Genomic DNA, 7,900 nt, shown 5'->3' with positions numbered 1-7,900 from the left:
TTATCTGAATCACATTATCTACGCTTCCTAACATGTTCCTCCCTGAATCACTTCTTGAATAAGTCTCACTTTGTATATCTGCTATTTTATTTTGAGGTGACTTCCATGAAGTACCAAAGATTCAATCCCAAGTCTTCTGAACTTAATGGAGTTGTATTCGTTTTTTAAAACATAAGTCATGTGATTCATTGGTACATTTTTTTAACCAATTTAAATCAATGTAAAATACACTTCAAGAAAATTTTTCCTACTTATATTTAAACTTTTGCTCTCTGCGTTTTCAGTACAGGGGTCATAACAGGCGCCACGACCACTTCTACAAGGGTGCTGGCCCTTGTTGGCCCCTGTCCATGCCCATGCCCATATTTATAAAAAAAAAAAAAATTAAAAACAATCCACTGGACTTAGTTTCCAAGTCTGAAGACGTTTCGCTTCCCATCCAGGAAGTTTTTTCAATTGAAAATGTCAGAAATAGCGTTGAGTTTAAGGCTTTATAGAATGGACCTAAAACAAAGCCTTGTTTTGGCTTAGAAAACATGCAAATTGAACCGGATAAATATTTTCGCCCCTTAGGAATGGGGGTCGTTTGGGTTCTTTGTTAGCCTCAATTTAAATATTGCTGGATGGGAAGCGAAACATCTTCAAACTTGGAAACGAAGTCCAGTGGATTGTTGATTTTATTTTCTTTTTCAAATGAATATGACCTGGATGACTGAGAATCTTAACCAGCACATGCCCATATTTAGTGTCAGCCAAAGCCAATTATCATAAACTTTACTAGTGAAATGGTTTGTTGAAGTGTGAAGAACCAGTAACCCAGACATAAGACAATTTAAGTCAATACTAATGTCTCTATTAGCGAGCATTTTCAATCAGACTCAGTAGGAAAAAAAATATTGTTGGAAACTTTATTCACTCTCTTAAATAATTATATATACAGTATTGCTATAAAATAAAGAATTTATCCTAGATATAAAAAATGAAAACACCCAAAATAAAAATTAAAAAATACTGCACTAAGTTTTTGGATTACGTCATCAAGAAACCCCTATGTGGTCTAAGACAGTGTACGCCGCTTCCTTCGACAAGTAGATCCTCTTAAACATTAATGCTGTATCTAGGAACATGGTGTTCAGCCTGAGGATGCTTAGGAGGCTCTGTCAGAAGCAGCTCGGCTCTATGCAGCACAGAAGCCCCATCCCAGTCATTAACACGACCTACATCCATGCTTTCACAGCGTGGTGGCTCTATACTACAGCTACTGAGAGAGAGAAAAAAAACCCGCAGCTCGGAAACCATGGCTGCATGGATGGAGGAAGGGGACCGGACTTAGGGAGGCCACCTTTACACAAGAAATACATAAAATGATTTATTTAAATTAGAAAATCTCTTCAACTAATACCTGTTTGATTTTTAAAGCCAAAAAACTGTAAAAGTGGTTAAAATGAAAAATGAAATTTATCACAACAAACTTTAACAAGATTTTAAGGATTAGAGGACATCTTCTGCAGCAAGTAAAGGATTATTTAATTAATATTTTTTTCCTAAAAACTAAAAAGAGTTACTTATAGCAACTTAACATTTCGAAATAAAAACAAACGTTTAGAAATGCACAATTCAAATTAGTTGAAAATGGCAAAAACTTTTAAAAATTATGTAATTATACATTGAGAGAAACAGTAAATGGGAAACATGTATTTCTTGAGTTTTGTCCCAAAAGAAGTAGGTTATTTTCAGCAAAAGGCATATTTTAAGGTCTGTGTACCATTTCCCTAATGATTCAATTGAATACAAAATGAGTAACAGTTAATTTAATAATTTTAAATCATTTTAAAACAATAATTTTAATCAAACCTTAGAAATGAAACATAAACAAAACAAATGCACTCTAAAGATAAAATGCAGCTCCAGCTTCAATTATTTGCTTTAATTTGTATAATAATAATAATACATTTTATTTGTATCAATTAATCAAATTAAGTTTGCTTAACTTCATTCATATGTTTTCAATTTATAAACGTAATAATTAAGATTAGATTAACGTGATTTAATTAGTTGTTACCAATTGAACCAATTGATTAAAGTTGGAGCGGCATTTTTTTTTTTTGAGAAGTACTCCCAGCATCAACATGGTTAAAAGAAAAACAACAATTTGATATTCCTAAACATGCAAAGACACAAGAGTGCACTACAAGGGACAGTAGATATGGTAATAAATAAAGTAGGTTAAAGTAAAATAGAAATTAATTAATACTAGAATAAATAGAAGCACATTAAGATGTATTTAAAAGAAAAACAGCTACAGGAACAAAACTGAAATGTAGTAACATTGATTTTCCCACACAGAAAATATAAAAAGTGAACCTCATCCAGGTCAGCCTTCAATCTTCCCCAGAGTGGCAGCAACAGCAAAAAACAGAATCTCCATCTTAGATCCGACAGGCCTTAGTTAGCATCAACAGATTCAACTTTTAATTTCATGTTTGGGGAATTTACTGCAAGTATTGCCTCTTTTAAAGGATTTCCAGGAAAAACACTATTATCTCTAACAAGAATTTAGCAGAACACCTTAGTTTTTGCAGTGTTTCACCTATATCAGGGGTAACCAATTAAAAATCAGCAGGGTCCGAATAAACAAAATAAACAACCAGTAAAGGTCCAGAGACATTTTCAATTATAATCTGTTACTTTATGAATGACAAGACTTTTAAAAGGATTTATAACAGTAAATCCTTATGTAACATTAAGTTATGGATGAATGAGGATTAAGGTATGTGGGTACTACATCCTGGCTTAAAATAAAGTCCACCATATCCCTATGTTGTAAAGAAATTCAAGCACTCTGTGTATATAATCTATACAACAAATTTTGCTGATGAAATATAATAATTATAATACATTAGGGTATTTATTATGTTGGTTCATTGATAAGGACTTTTAATGTTTCATGCACACTTAAATTTCCATCAGGTTAGAAAACTGTACATAAGCAAAGGAAAACTTCTGAGGTAATTAGAAGGAAGAACAGGTGAGTCACTTTTTGGCCAAAGGTCAAATACATAAACTGCAATTTATACTAAATAGAGCTGTTCATATAGCGCTTAAGTGCAACTATGTGAGAAAGGATCTTTGCATAAAGATCTCAGCTGATTAAATGGGGATTGTTGTATTTGCTGGTCATCTCTACAATAAACATTTCGGTCTGAAAATCATTGAAATATCTCGCTCAAGAATCTTTTTTCTGTATAAACAACCATCAATAAAGTGTTAGTCCTGCAACCAGGCTCAGACTGGGAATGATTTTTGGCCCCGGCATTTTTCCATCTACACCGTCCCACTTATGGACCGGTTATTTGAGTTATTTACAGTCACAGGTAGGTGCTTTGGCCGGAGAGTGAGTGTTGGGGCCGGTATGAATTAAGGCGGGCCGGCCCTCGCACACTGCAATTAGGACCGGCCCACCGGGCAAATGCCCAGTATAACAGATTACCTGTTCGAGCCTGCCTGCAACTAAAGGTAACTTCTCCTCACCCATTCAATTCAGTTTATGTATATAGGACCAATTCACATCATGTCATCTCAATGCACTCTACAGAGACAATTCAACCAGATCATACAGTCAAATTGATTCAAACATTTCTATCTAAGGAAAACCAGTTGATTGCATCGACTTGTTGACTCGAAAGCAATCCCTCACACCAAGCATGCTTGTAGCGACTGTGGAGAGGAAAACTCCCTTTTAACGGGAAGAAACTTCCAGCAGAGCGAGGCGCAGGGTGAGCGGCCATCTGCTGAGGCTGACTGGGGTTCAAGGAGACAGAAGCAGACATAGAAAAAGAAGCAAAGATACAAAAGGCATTGTGAGAACGAATGTAATTAAAAAGAAAAACGTGTCATGTTGAAACCATAAAAGTGGAATACATAATAACCAAAACTTATGAAGCTCGCTACCAATGCATAGCAATGTTGATTATTTATAACATTTTATCTATCAAATAAAATAGATGTGGGGTGTGTATTTACATGTTTGTGTGCGTATGTTGAGTAAAGTATTTGTTACCTTATAGTGACATTGTAAGGCCAACATCAAAGGAATATGCTACTTTTTGGGGACTTACAGGTACTTGTTGGGACCAGGTAAGAGGTCCCCAGAATGAGGAAAATTGTTCTCTTATTGGGTTGGGGGCAGAGATGGGAAGTAACGAAGTACAAATACTTTGTTACTGTACTCAAGTAGATTTTTCTGATATTTTTACTTTACTACCTATTTTTATGGCGACTTTTTACTTCTACTCCTTACATTTTTACACAAATATCTGTACTTTCTACTCCTTACATTTTAAAAAATTGGCTCGTTACTTTAGTTTTAAATCATTTCAATGGAGTTACCGTTATTATTTTTCATGTCATCAATACCAAATTCAATCTAATTGGATGGGAATCTACGTTGCATTTGACGCACCACTACAAGATGAATCGACAGATTCGGCGGTATTAATTTGCGGCAAATTATTGCAGCTTGATGGCGGTGCCGTTAGCATAGCAGTATGGACGACGAGATGATTGAAAATGAACACAACGGAGATCTAGTCCTATTGGCAGACATCCATTTAAAATGTAGGCAACGGCATGAAAAAAGTGGTTTCTACTTTTAATTTTATACTTTAAGTAAATTTACAAGCCTGTACTTTGTTACTTTTACTTGAGTAAAGAAGTTTAATCAGTACTTCCACTTTTACCAGAGTATTTTTTAACACAAGTATCTGTACTTTTACTCAAGTACGGAAAGTGAGTACTTTTGCCATCTCTGGTTGGGGGTTAAGTTAAGGATACAAGTGTGTGAATCAAGTTTAGGTTAGATCTAAGTGGGGATATGATAATTGGGTTCCTATGAGGGTATGTGTTAGGCAGTGGTGATTTCTCATTGAATACTAGGAAGGCTAAACCACCCCTGTAAATTTCGTAAAAGGCGTTGTTGACTTTTTAAATGTCGTCATTGACCTGCATCAAATATTTGCTCAAATGTGCCAAATTTCATAACAATGTTGCACATTAATCAGCTGTTGAGCCCACCTCTCGGAAGTAGCAGTACGCTGGCTGTCAACCTCCATTAGAAATCACTATTGAGGTTTGGGCCTCTGTGTGTTGAGGTAAGCAGCCAGAAAGAAGAGCCTTGATTGGATAACGCGCCAAAATATGTCACTTCCAGTAAGGCTAAACCTCTTAGGTTGTGTTAATTTGCATTGGCTGCATCCACTGATGGCCAGATTTGTCCATCGATTACATCATAGCGCAGCGCCTTGGTCTCTTTGGGGTTCAAAGACTCCTTCTATGCGGCTGACAAATGCAGCCTTATTTTCCTCCTGGAGGAAGGACAGGTCCAGCGTATCCTATATGGCCTTGGGTATCCCATGATTCATTGCGAGTCCATGCAAGCCATGCAAGAAAAAGGGAAATGGCGACAAACAGTGCTGAATATTGTAAGTGCAGTTTAATAAAATAGAAGATTGTGAATGATTTCTTCTTAAATTAATGGAAATAGTTCATTTAAATGATTAGTGAGTCAGATATGTCGCAGGAATATTTTGGGTTCATTGAAAGGTTTTATCTGTCCCTGTGCAAATGAGATTCTAAGATCTCTGCAGTGTGGGAACTACAAATCTGATATCAATGACAACAGTACTGCTCCAGGAAGCTTCTTAAAGATATTAAATAAGTCCACAGAACAGTAGTGAGAAGTTTGGCATCCATTCTTTGCCTGCTTTGTGAGCCAACTGTCAAAGTTACGAGGTGACAGAGAGTACACTGAGTGAAGGGCAGTTTAAATCTTTAGCCCAATTCTTCTCACTTCTTTATTTTCACAGCCCTTGAAGGATCCAATCCAAGTAGGCTGGGTCCAGATGCCGAAATCAAATACAGCCAGAGGGTCTGTGTAACAGGGGCGGGTCTGGAAGCTGCCTGCTCGATGCTGATTGGAAAACGTACTTAAGGATTTCTGACTGACAGTGGCCAGACAGCGAGGAGGTTTTCCTCATGAGTTGTGAGGGAAAAGTGATCATTCAGTCAGAACATTTATCTTGTGCTAAACTCTTGGTTTCTGGATTTTATTATTTCAGAGAGCTTCACAACAGCCATGTTCACCCGTTGCAGCGACTTGTTTTATGCATTTCAACATTTGTTAATGCTGTATATTTGGATTGAGTTTATATATATATATATAAATCATGGATGGGTCTGAAATTGTCCTGGTAGGTGCATATCCACTGTGAGAGACATGATCTAAAAAAAAATCAGAAACCACAATATATCTTTTTTTTTTTTTTTTTACAATTTATTTGTATGATACAGCTGCAAATAAGTATTTAAACACCTGTCTATCAGCTAGAATTCTGATCCTCAAAGACCTGTTGGTCGGCCCTCAAATGTCCACCTCGACTCCATTTATTATCCTAAATTAGATACACCTGTTTGAGGTCGTTAGCTGTATAAAGACACCTGTCCACCCCATAAAATCAGTTGGAATCTAGCTACTAACATTGCCAAGACCAAAGAGTTGTTCAAAGACACTAGAGACAAAATAGTTCACCTCCACCAGGCTGGAAAGGGCTAAGCAGCTTGGTGAAAAAAGGTCCACTTTTTGGAGCAATCGTTAGAAAAAGGAAGAAGAAATGTCAATCTCACTCGGAATGGGGCTCCATGTCAGACCTTGTGGGGTCTCAATGATCCTAGGAAAGGTGAGAAATCAGCCCAGAACTGCGCAGGAGGAGCTGGTCACCTACCTGAAAAGACCTGGGACCACTGTTTCCAAGGTTACTGTCAGTAATACACTAAGACGTCATGGTTTGAAATGAGGAATGGCATGGAAGGTTCCCCTGCTTAAACCAGCACATGTAAAGGCCCATCATATGTTTGCCAATGAGCATTTGGATGATCCAGAGGAGTCATGGGAGAAAGCATGTAGTGAGATGAAACCAAAATAGAACATTTTGGTCATAATTCTACTAACCGTGTTTAGAGGAAGAAGAATGATGAGTACCAGCCCAAGAACACCATCCCCACTGGAAAGAATTAGGGTGGTAGCATCATGCTTCGCGGGTGTTTTCTTTTGCACATGGGACAGGGCAACTGCATTCTATTAAGGAGAACATGAAATGCATTGCAATTTTGGGGAACGACTTCCTTCCCTCAGTTAGAGCATTAAAGATGGGTCGAGGCTGGGTCTTCCAACATGACAACGAGCCAAAGCACACGCCCAGGATAACCAGGGAGAGGCTCTGAAAGAAGCATATCAAGCTCATTGCTTGGCCTAGCCCAGATCTAAACCCAATAGAGAATCTTTGGAGGGAGCTCAAACTCTGTGTTTCTCAGCGACAGCCCAGAAACCTGACTGGTCAAGAGAAGATCTGTGAGGAGGAGTGGGCCAAAATCCCTCCTGCATTGCGTGCAAACCTGGAAAACTACAGGAAACATTGACCTCTGGCTGCTGTACCAAATGTTAACATAGATTTATATCAGGTGTTCAAATACAGATAAGTAGTTAAACAATCGTACATTGTGATTCCTGGACAAAGTGAACATGCACCTGTGATGACAAGTCCCCCCATGATTTCAAATACTTATTTTCCTCTCTGTATGACTGTATGAGCGTATGTACGTCCGTACGTACCTGTCTAGCCCTCAGAGTGAGGACCATTTTTCCAATTTCACCATCAAATTGAGGACCAGCTATTGCAAAGTGAGGACTTTTCTTTGGTTCTCACATGCTGTTTTGCTAATGGTTAGTTTTAGGGCTAAGGTGTAAATTGGTTAGGGCTAGGGTGAGGTATGCATAATGGTTAGGTTTAGGGTTAATTTTAGGGTTAGGGCATAGAAAGGGTTGAAAATTACTGAAAATCAATGG

The sequence above is a fragment of the Cyprinodon variegatus genome, unplaced genomic scaffold, assembly GCF_000732505.1.
Source record: "Cyprinodon variegatus isolate N-32 unplaced genomic scaffold, C_variegatus-1.0 Scaffold338, whole genome shotgun sequence".
NCBI classification, from domain to species: Eukaryota; Metazoa; Chordata; class Actinopteri; order Cyprinodontiformes; family Cyprinodontidae; genus Cyprinodon; species Cyprinodon variegatus.
The sequence above is the reverse complement of the archived record's forward strand: the minus strand, read 5'-3'. Positions refer to the sequence as shown.